We start from the raw sequence: 14179 nt of genomic DNA on the forward strand, positions 1-14179 counted from the left end.
GGATTTTGACTGAGTTCTCCACATAGTGTTCCCATTCTATATAGCTGTGACTTAACATTCTATATAGCTGTGACCAAAATAGACAAAGGCCTGGAAACGATGCCTTATGAGGAACGGCTAAGGGAGCTGGGCATGTTTAGCCTGGAGAAGAGGAGGTTAAGGGGTGATATGATAGCCATGTTCAAATATATAAAAGGATGTCACATAGAGGAGGGAGAAAGGTTGTTTTCTGCTGCTCCAGAGAAGCGGACACGGAGCAATGGATCCAAACTACAAGAAAGAAAATTCCACCTAAACATTAGGAAGAACTTCCTGACAGTAAGAGCTGTTCGACAGTGGAATTTGCTGCCAAGGAGTGTGGTGGAGTCTCCTTCTTTGGAGGTCTTTAAGCAGAGGCTTGACAACCATATGTCAGGAGTGCTCTGATGGTGTTTCCTGCTTGGCAGGGGCTTGGACTCGATGGCCCTTGTGGTCTCTTCCAACTCTATGATTCTATGATTCTAAGTAATGGAAACTTCTTATTGTAGCATGGGCCTAGCTTTCAAGGGTGGTTCAGAGCATAAGTGAGACACATGCTTCTGGTGACAGATCTAATAATAAACACCTCCACTCACAATAGCTTGCCTTGTATAATGCAGGGCAGGAAATTAATCCTTGGGCTATTGCAGATGTGAAGGTAAGAAAGTTTTGTAGTCTTAACCACTACTAGGTTTGAAGCCAGCACTCTCAGCCTGGTGGAAATGGTAGCAGATGGTGCATGGGTAAGCCTGGCTGGGGTGCTAGTGTGGTTTGGAAGACACAAGCCCCTGTACTCTAAAGAACTGGGAGTTAGGGGCAAGCTCTGAATCAAGTTTCTACTACAGTGTGCTGTAGGGAGGGGTGCCCTTATCTGAGTATGGAACGGATAAACTAGAGATGAGACTTCTGTATTCAGATTGTTTTCCTGTGCAGCAGGTAGGATTTTCTCTTCTCTCCTAACATAACCTTGATATACAGGTGTGTGCCTGTATAGGTGCACACAAAAAGGCTGAGAAAAATGATATACAGTCATACCTCGTTACGTTTGCTTCAGGTTACGTCTTTTCAGGTTGCGTCCCGTGGCGACCCGGAAGTACCGGAAAGGGTTACTTCCGGGTTTCGCCGCTCACGCATGCGCAGACACGCAAAATGATGTCACGTACATGCACAGAAGCGGCAAATCGCGACCCGTGCATGCACAGGTGCGGGTTGCGTTCCTTTTAGGTTGTGAACGGGGCTCCGGAACAGATCCAGTTCACAACCAGAGGTTCCACTGTAGTCAGGTCAGGATTCTGAACTGTGGCTGCTCCAGGAAAATTGGAACAGTTGGAGTGCCAATGAGTGTTCTAATCATACATCAAATGAACAGAAGCTACATATAGTGTAACTTGCGCTGTGAATGAAGATGTGAGCAGGAGGCAAATGTTGTCTAAGCATGCAATAGGAAGTTTTAATAACCCATTGAGGAAATACATTAGCAGGCTCGAGATGACTTGCCTCTTTCCATTTCCTCTATGAGTTAAAGTTGCAACATTTGGGGCTTTTTAGAGGACAGAAGAGTGAGCAAGAGGGGAAATGACAGGTGTATAAAATTCTGCATGGTTGGAGAACGTGGATACAGAGAGGAAATTCTCTCCCTCTCATAGCACTAGAACTGGGGACATCCAACAAACCTGAATATTGGAAGGTGCAGGGCTGACAAAAGAAAGTTCTGCTTCGCAGATTAGACAAATTCATGGGGGATAATATTATATTCTCCTTCCAGTGTTGCAGGCAGTATACCACTGGCTGGGAATCACAGGTGGGAAGAGTGGTGAGGAGAGTATTGTTCTGCTCATGTTCTGCTTGTTTGTGTTTGGAGAAGAACAAACCCCAGTGTGTGAATTCACCTATAAGATGAGGCCAGCCTCTGGTTTGTTTGCATTTCTCTGGCATGGCAGCAGCAGGAGTGGGGAAGGAGCAAAATGAGGACCTTTGAGCAGCATGACCCTGCACTCTGCTCATTCACATTAAGCCATGGCTTATTTTTGCCTATTGTTTATTTTTAACCATGATTTAATGTGATGCATGAACCTTTTTAATTTGAGCACTCTTAATTGTATAAATTATAGAAGACCTGAAAACTCATCTGACTTGTGGAAACTGAATTATAACCATAACTGCTAGTCTTTATTATGCTACATAATATATGAGATAATTCAATTCCCCCCCCCCAATGTTATCTACCATATAGAATCTAATGGGCGTGAGCTAGATAGAGTTAGGCATTCTATAAGCCCCACTGATTTCAAGTGATCACTCCACACCTGGGCTGGATCTTGCCCTACTATAGATGTCTGATTAAATCATTGGCTACCAGCAGGTCGATAACACACTTCCCTGCTCTTCTGTGTTTGTGACACACTATAATCCGGAAAATGTGGCTTAATATATAGGGGCATATAGGGTGAAGAGTATCCGCTTTTGGTCATTGGTTGATCTAGAGACCTGCAGTGCCAACTGGTTACATGATTCTATTTAGGGCTAAATATATCAAGTTGTTTTCCCAGGAAGTTATCTGCACATGCTTTCCTATCCATGTTGTATGTCAGGCTGATTTTTAAAGGAATAAAAATTAGGTCACTGCTTAGTTAGCTTTTCCTCCAGATTTCATCTATATTATTTATTTTCATATTTGATTGTAATTTGTTTAAAGTAAGACTGCTAATGGAGCAGTGATCAGTAATTAGTTGGCAGTCATGCTATGGCAAGAATATAAAAATGGAAAGATTAAAAAAAAGTGGGTGACCTTCAGAAAGACTTCTTTAAAACCTTATACTACTTGTCACTGGCTGCCTTGGAACATGTCTCATTTGCAAACTATACAAAAACCAGATATGTTGCCTTTAGAACAAAGAAACAATATTTATATGAACTGAATTGTGCATCTTAAAATACAGATAAAATGTACTTCAGGTTATTCATTTAACACAAGGGTAGGCAACCTAAGGCCCATGGGCCAGATCTGGTCCAATCACCTTCTAAATCCGGCCCGCGCACGGTCCAGGAATCAGCATGTTTTTACATGATTAGAAAGTGTCCTTTTATTTAAAATGCATCTCTGGGTTATTTGTGGGGCCTGCCTGGTGTTTTTACATGAGTTATTTGGGGGGCATTCGTTCATTTCCCCCCTCAAAATACAGCCTGGCCCACCACATGGTCTGAGGGACAGTAGACCGGCCCACAGCTGGAAAAGGTTGCTGACCCCTGATTTAACACCTGCATTTGCAGAGAGAGGAAATGTGGATTCTTAGTAGCAATGCAGGAAACTGTCATTCTGATATTAATTAGTTTCCTATTTTTCCAGACTTGGGTTAAGTTTATCACATTCAAGGGAATTCATCCGTTTTATATTGTGTATATCTCCAAATGTGCATATTTTTGTAATTTCCCTTATGATGCATTTTCACTAATGTGTTTTTATGCACATTTTGCACACTTTCCCCAGATATATGCATTTTGTACACACTCTTTGTTGAAGAACTGCACCACAAAAATTGAAGACAAGAAAATTTTGAAGGATAGTGTTTCTGTTTGCAAGGGTGTGTTTCTGTTTGCATATTATTTCGGGAAGTGCGAATTTTGAACTTTCGCTTGAAAATGAGTACCAAACTGACACCCCCCCCCCGAGTGCTTAGTTGAGTTTATGAAAATCCATGCTATGGCACGAATTCATGTATGTATGTATGTATGTATGTATGAATAAATAAATCTTAATTGCAATATACAATTCCCTGTACAAACCAGATCTAAAAATGGTTAATTTAACCAAGGGTGGGGTGGGATGGGACACGGAGAAGCGTTCCTCTGTTGTAAGCATTTTATGCATCTCTAATAAAATGCCATCTAACAATCCATATTTGTATGCGTGTGTAATTTATAACAATGAACATGTGGAGCAAACGGGTCTAAGCAGTATTCTTTTCCTCCTGCTATCAGACAAAGGTAATTAATAATATAAATGCACCTTATGCGTATATTCAGAGGTTCGTAAACCATAGAAATCTTGAGGTTTGAATAAAAGCCAGACAGCTTCCTCTTCTTGTTGCCATATGCTACATCATTTACCTTCTTGGTGTGTGTGTGTGTGTGTGTGTGTGTGTGTGTGTGTGTGTGTACAAGCAATCTGTATTCTGAAGAATTGTGCTCTTTCTTTTCATTCTGCTCTGTCGGTGGTCATCACAGCTATTCTCTTCATGAATATGTAAATCCCATGCATAAAACCACAAAAATTAGCATGACAGCTCTTCGCACACCCCACCCCACCCACCCTGAACGTGACCAATTATATTGAACTAATACATGAAAAGTGATGATTTAATCTTTTGGCCAGATGAATAGTTTCCGCGACGGCTACAAGGGAGTCTATTAATTATCAAACCGTTGGATATGTACATATATAGCCACCCTATGCATCTAACGATCATCACACTTCTGCGGGTCTGTGATGGTGCAGATGCAGATATATTTCCCAGGATCTAGTTAGGGGTAGTACTTTGGTGTTGCCCTATCTATCTGCGCATTTGCCGACTTGAAGCATATTTGTCTTTTCGGTTTCTTAGCGGAAGGCTACAGTGAAAAATGGGGAAGGGAAGGTTAAATAAATAAATAAATAAATAAATGGAGGAAAAGGAAAGAAGGTTTGAAAGCAGATCCTGCATTTCCCCCATGTGCTCTCAATTCATTTAGTTAAAGGATGGAAGCACCGATGGGTGGTGTGGGTGGGGGTGAGAACCATAAGCAATTGATGCATTTTATTATTTAAATCACCAGCCGTGTTCATGCACATTTATATCGGGTGACGTCAATGCGACCTTTTTTTTTGGGGGGGGGAACGGTGGTACTGCAGCTCATACACAGTAATTAGGCTGATGTAATTATAGTTAAAACAAAGGAGGATGCCGCTGCTGATGGCTTTTTTAAAAAATTGAAATATTAAAGGCGGACACATTTTCCAGCACACGGTAAATGAACCTGAACTGCTGTCAGGGGCTAGGAGGACAGTGTGGCCAGTTGCACCTATTGTGTCACTGCTGTAGAAAGGAGCTTACTGATTGGCCACTGTCTGCAGCACATAATACTGACTGGTTATAAAAGACATGTCTGGGGGGGAAAGCCTGTAGGTACTCCATTGTCTGGCAAAGTTGATATCACTGCATTCCCCCCCCCGCCTTCTCCTTCCCAGAGAGTCAGACAGCTGAACTGTAAAAGCTGTACAGATTTTTTCCCCCTCCTTTCTCTTACAATACAGATTTATTTTTTTTTGTTTTGTTTCGTTTGGTATCATGGCCCCGCTTCAGTTTGCATACTTAAACAGAATACTAATTAAGATCCCTTGTCTTAAATAGAAAAATTACACGGATGCAAATAGGGAAAAAACCCCAGCGCTTTAGCTCTTTTTTTCTTTTTTAAAAAAATCAAAAGGGTTGGGTCTGTGCCAAGAAATCGGTCACAGTCCTTAGAGTGAAATGAAGAATTTTGTAATCAAGGTAAACAAAGAAGCGTCTTGCTTGCTTTTTCTTCCTGCCTTTATTTCTCAGAGAGCCAACATTACTCTCATTTGCTATAGGTCACCTCCTGTATTTTAGAAAGTTTCTGAGCGACATAATTTCAAACTATACAAACCAGCTGCAATCGAGGGTTATTAATCCTTCTTAGGATGCAATTTGTTGAAAGAACTGCTTTTTTAAAAAAATGTCTTTTCTGTATTATAGACGGATCTAACAACGTAGTCTGGGCTCCGTGCCAAAGGCTGGTATTTCACAGCAGCGACCGCCTTACAGATGAGCTGTGGGAAGCAAGAGGGAGAATCTCTTAGGGTGCCACTACTATGGAGACACAGCTGGGCTGAACATGATTTGCTTCATACGACAACAAGAGAGGCAGAAAAGTGTCTGGTTCAAGCGCTGCCCAAGCAGGCAGTAACCAGAAGAGCTAGCAGCCAATCCGGCCAAGCTGCACTGTTCGAAACCAGCTCCACATCTCAGCCAATCAGTGACATCATTGGTGAGAAACTCATTTACATCATGCAGTAATGAACTTTATTTAATGTATCCTTTTTCTCCCCCCCTCCCTGAGATTAGGTCGCTCAATTAATTATTCTGCCAGCATAATTTGAATCACTATGCAAAATGGTGGCTGCATTTTCCCAGATGCTGTGAGGTGTGTGTGTGTGTGTGCTTTAACTCTCTGTTGTCTCAGGAGGAGGGAGGTGTTGATAACCATGGGCACTATTTCACTTGTGTTGGGTTTTTTTTTTTTTTTTGGCCTTTTAAAACAGCTTTACTTCTCTAATAATAGGGATATATTGCTTCATATTGTGTGCATCAAAAACCTTTCCTCCATTACAACATTCTTTCAAGACTTGGGAAGGTAACATGGGGTAAAGAGGTTGCTGCAGCATAAGATCGCTCTGCACTTAAGCATTTCTCTGAATGCTTCCAGACTTATTATGCTGCAAAATCTCTTCACATTCTATTCTCTTTTCTTGCAAGTATATGTCACATCTGAACCACGTTCGTGCTGCATTTAATTTTCTGCCACTTTTCTGCCTAGATGTGATTTTATTAATGAAAAGGATTGAGGTCATTTCTGAACAAATTTCATTCCCACTCCTCTTGCCCCCTGCACAAAGCACCTGATTAGCATCCCTTTTGCCAGAATAACTGAATACAAGAGTGTGTGAAAAGAAGTTAAGATGAGAGCTGGCTTGAGGCTATTTTGAGCAAAGCAATATATAGACTCCGTCACTGGTTATAGTTTTTTTGTGTTTAACACTTGCATATTAATCCCCCAAATAATAGCTCTTTCCCTGGATGAGACTTTTTCTGCAAGCAAACAATGGTGCTAAATACCTCCCTTCTTTCTCCTCCCTTCCTTTTTTATGCATTGTTTCATGAACAGTGCTTCTTTATAAAAGGAAACCGCTTGGCAAGCCAATAATGTGTCAAACATGTGGGTTTAGTTCTTTGTGGGTAAAGTAATTTGTTGTGCAAGTGACTTAAAAACAGCCCAGAATACTGTGGAACGCAGAGATTTCAGACCACATAACCGAATGAAACAAGTTTTGTTCTACAGTATCCTAATCGCTGGAACAGGATCAGATAGGAGACGAATTTAATATTGTCTTATTGAATTATAGCTCGTGGGCTTCAAGTACTCAGTAAGAAGCACAGCTTTATTTAAAAATAAAAATACTGCAGGAACTCGTCTTTGATGTATTTTTTTTTTAAAAATCACAAATAGGCATGATTAGTTTATTACATTCATCTGTGTAATCATCAGTATAGTCACTTTGAAAAGAATACAGAGGATTTAAATGCTAAAACGATGCTTCTTTCAATGCATGATGGATTCCATCATGCCATCATCAGTATTCCGTGTGTGCTTGTCCTTATTCAGCCACTAGCTCCCCTGCTGCAGATCCTGTAATTTGAATCATGCGTAATAATATATTATCCTACTGGGGGCCTTCTTTCAGTAGGAGAGTAGTTTTATACATTCAGCTATGAGAGAACTCTTGGCACTATGCCAGCTCTGAGCCATTATTCACACAGGCAATCAAGATAGACTTCCTTAAGGAATAACATCTGCACAACTACATGTGCCAGAAATCTGCAACCTCCTCCATGTTATAAATTAGGCTTTCTTGGAACCTTGAATACTTGCAAATATGAAAAGGATAAGGAATTCGTCAAAAGTGGATTGGGTGTGCCACGTGATGAAAGCCAGGAAACAGAATGGATAATGGTGGTGGAGGGATTGAAAACAAAAACTGAGGGTTCCTCTTAACATTTCATCCTTAAGCTGTGCGTATGCCAAATATTTATATATTTTAAAGTGAAAATTGTTTTCTGCTGACAGAGAGATTTTCCAGATAATATGACTGTGTTGTCCGTTGGGATCTTGGGGGTAAATTTCAGAAGTTTGTAAGCTCCAATGGCTAACTCAAGGTATTCAGTATGATACCCAGCACAATGAAGTAGGAAGGAAAACCAAGGAACAAAAGACAGAATATATTAGAAAACTCAACTTGAAGAAGACAAATTGCATTTAACTGGGATCCTTAACTATTAAGGAAATGTAGATTTCTGTTACAATCCATTGGAAGCATATTTCATCACCAAAAAAAAGGAGGATGAGGATTGGCGTAGTTTATCATTTATTTATTTAAAATATTTCTAGTTCCTTTCCATTTAAAAAAGAATTTCAAGGCCGGTTAAAATCACAATACATGATATGTATCAAAATCCAACAAAGCTAAAAGACTAGTAAAATATTTAAATATTGCAATAAACTCAGTGATTACAAGTTCACCCAGAGGAGTGGGAAAATAAGTAGGTACAGTCAACTTGTGACTTTTCCTGTGGTTAGGGTCTGGGGATTGTGCCTAAGGCTAAAATTGCATGCAGCCAGAATAACCCCAGGTTGCAGCTTGACACAGCTATCCCTCTCTTACTGGGGGTGTTCTCCCCCTTCCCAGTGACAAAGCAGAGAGCTCTTAAGCTATCCAGCTTGCTTACTGGGTTCTGGGAGTTCTCACACCAGCTCTGGGAGGGTCCTGTGAGATCCCAGAGCTAGTGTGAAGCCTTCCCAGAGCCTGGTAAGCAAGGCACAGAACTCAAAACTCTTTCTGTGGCAGGAAGACACTCTCTGTGCAAGTGGCTCTTCATTTAACCTGCAGGATTTCAACCAGCTGACCTTCAACTGCATATAGTTAAATGTGCATAAGACATGGCCATACTGTACTGCAATGTTCTCTGTATAGAACTGTCTCTGAAGAGAAAGTGTGGAAGGTTCAACTGATCCAAACTTCTACCAGAAGGCTTGTAGGAACTTGGTGGATTGATCATATCATAACACTTTTCCATTAGTTACATTGGTTATCCATTTGTTTCCAGGCTCCGTTTGAAGTGCTGTTGTTAAACTTTTGAAGTGCTTAATGGTTTGGATGGAGGGCTACCTATACCCATATGAGCCTGTCCAGTCCCTGAGTTCTGCCTCAGGAATCCCGAACTTGGGCCACCCGCTAAAGTTGATCAGGTTGACTGCTGCCAGGGACAGGGAGTTTTTATTGGTGCCCACACTCTTGTGAGGTTCCTGCTCCTGAGAAATCTCTTTGGCCCTTTATCTCACAGGTTTTAAGTAGCCCTAAAGATTAAATACTTCTCTGTTCCACCAAGCTTTTTACTGGTTTTTCATTTTTTTGCTTGCCTCTGGTATATGATTTCATCTGAGGCTATTTTATTATATTATAAATTTTGTCACTTGATTTGTTTCTCTTGTAAGCTGCCTTGTGAAGGTGTGCCCTGTGCAGCGGCGCGAAATATATTAAATAATCAAACAATGCATTTGGCAATATGCATTTTTATTGATTCAGGCAGTATAAAGAGAGATGGCATCTCTAAAATATTGTGTGTGTGTCATTTTCCCTTGGGACAAGTCGTGAACTTTCATCCATTCTGTTCATTGATGTGAGACTCATGTGGTTAGAGCCCAAATCTCAATAGTTGCAATCTGAAGATAAACTCAATACTCTCATCACACTGCCTGCTGGTAAGTTACTGTTAGCGGAGGACAATATGAGGTCATCAATGGTGCCATAGTTGCTCATGTTCAGATGATATTCCTTATTGCTTTTGACTTGCCAACCTGCCCGATATGAAGAATACATCACTCTGAGCCTTTCCACTTGGTTTTTACTTTCCATTCCATTGCCCAAGGAAGTCATGATCCTGGATCTGTCCTGATGCTTTTAAAATAATACCCATTTCCAGCTCTGCATTTTTACGCTTTGGGTACTATTTGATCTACTTTTCTTTTATACTCTTTGTTTCCGTAACTGTATTAGGTGTAACCCATTGCTATTAATGTGGAGTCAGGCCCCCTTTGTTAATCAGAACCTGAGACCCTAGCTTTATTTCATAGTTGTACTAAACAGATCTATAAAGCTGCTAGCCTCTTTTTTTTTTTTTTTAGCTTCCATAGAAAAACGGTTCCAAAAGACTTGGTTAAATATCTCTGATTTTCTGGACTGTTTGTGGGATTCTGGACACTGATTGAAAGGACCCTAGGGTCAATAATTACTCTTGAGAAAAAGACAGAAAAAAGCTGGCATTTCAGGTTGGTGAACTGTGCTTCAAAGTTAAGTGAAACAGAAATAACAGTAGTTTACAAAAGGCATCTTAAGTTCAGGGCCAGGCCGAAAGTCTGTGGCCAAAATTTGGAGTCCGGGGATTGGGAAGAGCTGACAGCCGCTGCCGAGCGGAGCAGAGCCCTTCGGAGCACCACAGCTCTTCGGCTGCAGGCAAGCGAGGCACTGAGGCAGCTGGCTGGCTCCATCCTCCTGCGCGCCTGGGATTGGCGGGCTGTCGAGAGGCCTGCCCAGTGCACACTGCTCACACAGGGCGCCTGGTTTCGCTCAGTTGCCGCCACCTCCACCTCCGCCTCAGGCTCTGCTTGCCCCCCCCCCCAGCACCTGGTGCCAGCCTTGTTCTGCTGCTGCCACCTCTGCCTCCGCCTCAGGCTCCTGTGCTATGCGCGCCCCGCCGGCCCATCCTAAAAAAAGGATAACAACTTTGGGGTTCCCCCCTTAAAAAAAGGTTGACAACTCTGGGCAACTGGGGGGGGGGCGCTGGGTGGATCTTTGCACCACATATGCTTAAGACGGTCCTGCTTAAGTTGCTCAGTTTTGGAGGGGAGTGTTTTGTTTTTGAAAGTATAACTAACAGCTAGTGGGTATTCAAATGCCACCTTATAGGCCACAGCTCCCTTAGAGCCCTATTGAAGGCTGAAAGGTGGGGTTTAAATGGTTTTTTGAAATAAAGTATTGAGGCTGCAAAGACTGATCAGTTTAATAATAAGATAAAGCAACTAAAGTTTAACATGCATGGGGCTGCCAAACATGTTGCGTCTTCTTCATTGGCCACAGTATTCTTTACAAAGGCCTTTGAGAAGGAAGAATGGTGGCGGCAGCAGTCAGAACTTCTCTGTTACTGTGCCACTGAAGCCAGTATCAGCAGCTGGTTTTGTTTTTTTCTAACAGGAGGGAAAGAAGCAAAAGGTAAGAAGTTGTCCTCTGCTGGAATCTTAAGCCTTCTCTACCTCATCCTGAAACCACTTTGGAGGTAGAATCACAACGATCAAAATGGAGCTGTCCCCATTTTGCCACTTGTGAATGGCCATCACGCACTAATCTCGGGGGCTGAGATGGTTGATAATTTGAGAAGGCCCTCTTTAAGGTACCCATTGCGCTGCTCCATCTACCAGCATGGCAGCTGCATTCTACACTAGCAGCATTTCCAGACCGTCTTCATGAGCAGTCGAGCATGCAGCGCAATACTGAGTCCATGCAGGAGGTCACCAGAATGTGAACAATTGATTGCAAACTATGGTTTTATCAAACCCAAAAGTAACTAACTGGAGTTGCAACTGTAAAGATAATAGAAAGGAGGAGGGAGCAGACAACCAAATGGATCACTACCATAGCACTAAATCATGGTTTGTGATTACATGCAAAAGCCCAGAGGCTTAGGGGCAGGGCAGGCAATGAAATCATTTTCTTTTCAGGCTTGCAAATCCCATTGGCTTCATTGGAACTTGAAAACATGTATAAATTGTATCCTTTTAACACTATATTATGAATATATACTTAAAAGAGTATTGCACTGTTTAGTGACACTCCATGTAAAAAGGTAAAGGTACCCCTGACTGTTAGGTCCAGTCGTGGATGACTCTGGGGTTGCGGTGCTCATCTCGCTTTATAGGCTGAGGGAGCCGGTGTTTGTCCGCAGACAGCTTCTGGGTCATGCGGCCAGCATGACTAAGCCGCTTCTGGCGAACCAGAGCAGTGCACGGAAACGTCATTTACCTTCTCACTGGAGCGGTGCCTATTTATCTACTTGCACTTGACATGCTTTCAAACTGTTAGGTGGGCAGGAGCTGGGACCGAACAACAGGAGCTCACCCCGTCATGGGGTTTCGAACTGCCAAACTTCTGATCGGCAAGCCCTAGGCTCTGTGGTTTAGACCACAGCACCACCCGCGTCCGACGCTCCCTGTAAGTGTACAATATATTGCAGTTTCTGTCTTATAAAGTAATTTTATGCAAGTCAATTAAAAAATAATTTAAAGCACTTTCATAACAATTTGTACACTATTGAACATTATTTTGACTAGTTTGGAATGTTCTGTTTAACTGATAAATATCCTAATGACAGTGTGTTAAGCTGTACATTTAACATTTATATTGACAATGGCATCTAAGTCCGTGTTAATGTTAGAAATAAAATTTCATGACTTTGGCAATCTGTTGCTGTTTAGTAATAGAATTTATTTCCATGGCCTATCAATCAGTTCTATGCTTCCCCATAAAACACTCTCTTTATATTTGTGATGCTGTCAGTTATTATCAGATTGTTGTTCTGAAAAAAAAATATTATTTATGAGTAATATTAAAAGTGGATCTCATTTTAAAATCAGGACAATCTGTTGTGAACAGATTAGTAACCCAATCTACCTCCAGTTTGGCTACTCTGATGTGCAAAATGAAATTTGATAGCCAAATATCATTTATATACATTGGTACCATTAGGGCTGGCTTATATCTTCTTCTTCTTTGGTGACTGCTTGTAGCTGGGTAAGATTGTCTTTCATGAACATGGTTTTAAGAGTGAGTCTGTAAGTGACTGTGGAGGCCAATTCTGGATCCACACATCCTTCCACAGTGGAGACATAGGTTTCCAGGCGGGAGTTGATCCTGGTGAGGGTTTGCCAAGCGTGCCTTCTTCTTAGCATATTTCTCCCTTTCGTCCTGAGTTTGAGCTTCTTCACCTTTGGTAAAAGCTGTTATCCAGTTGGAGCACTTGCAGGCCAGTGTTTCCCAATTGTCAGTGTCTATACTACATTTTTAAAGATTTGATCCGAGAGAGTCTTTAAACCTCTTTTGTTGACCACCTGCATCACACTTTCCATTTTTAAGTTTGGAATAGTTGCTTTGGAAGATGATAATCAGGCATCCAAACAACATGACCAGTCCAACAAAGTTGATGTTGAAGAATCATTGCTTTAACACTGGTGATCTTTGCTTCTTCCAGTACACTGGTATTAGTTTGACTGTCTTCCCAAACGATGTGTAAAATTTTTCAGAGACACCATTGATGGAATCTTTCGAGAAGTTGGAGATGGTGTTTATAAGTGGTCCATGCTTCACAATCATACAGTAAGGTTGGTAGTACAATAGCTTTGTAAACAAGCATTTTGGTTTCCCTGCGAATGTCCTCAAACACTCTGCACTTAAATCAGGAGAAAGCTGCACTCACAAAGCTCAGGCGATGCTGGATTTCAACATCAATGTCGGCCCTTGTGGAAAGATAACTGCCCAGATTGGAGAAATGAACAACACCTTCCAATGTTACACAATTGAGTTGGATTAGTGGTGTTGCATAGGGGTTGTTTTGGGCTTGTTGGTGCAGCACTTTGGTTTTTGGGATATTGAGCAATAGGCCAAGGTTTTCATAAGCTTCTGCGAAGATATTTAGGATGGAGGTTCTAGCAGGGGAGCGCAGCTATCGTATACCCTTGACCGAAGAACGGTACACTCCTTCTATCTGGGATGGTCGTCCTCTTCCACTGAGCGCGCAGCTTCGGGAGGGACGCACATGGAGCGGTGAGGGAGGAAGGGGACACCCGCCTAGCCAGCCAGATCAGCCGAATCAACCCTGGCGATCAATAGGGTGACAGATGTCGCAGCCAGATTGCCCTCACATCCGTTTGGAGGTCATCCTCTGAGCGTGCACACACTATGTTGTCATCAGAATACTGAAGCTCTATGACGGAAGTTATGGTAGCCTTACTCTTTGCTTTCAGCCTACTCAGATTAAAGAGCTTTCCATCTGTTTGGTATATGATTTCTACTCCGGTGGGGAGTTTCCCTTCAACAAAGTGTAAGATCATGGCAATGAAAAAAATGAATAGAGTTGGAGTGATAACATTTATAAATGAATATCATTAATATACATTGGTACCATTAGGACTGGATTATGGTGCCTAAGTGTGCAGTCTGGGAGGCTCCCACACAACTCCAGAGAGGCTGCTGCTGCAGCAGCAGCAGCATAGAAAGCCA

General features: G+C 41.9%; 1 long non-coding RNA gene across 15 annotated transcripts in view; it reads left to right on the forward strand.

The window, feature by feature from the left end:
• LOC309340036 overlaps positions 1-14179 on the forward strand; it is a 241717-nt gene that overhangs the window by 29636 nt on the left and 197902 nt on the right. For 14 of the 15 annotated variants that reach the window (XR_014155733.1, XR_014155734.1, XR_014155735.1 and 11 more), the window contains one exon: positions 5772-6063. This is a non-coding gene — a long non-coding RNA (uncharacterized lncRNA). Of the gene's footprint in view, positions 1-5522; positions 5547-5771; positions 6064-14179 lie in introns of those variants that run through there. The other variant, XR_014155747.1, reaches the window with a different exon arrangement.

This window comes from Podarcis erhardii (genome assembly GCF_964252035.2).
Source record: "Podarcis erhardii genome assembly, chromosome: 4".
Taxonomy (NCBI): Eukaryota; Metazoa; Chordata; class Lepidosauria; order Squamata; family Lacertidae; genus Podarcis; species Podarcis erhardii.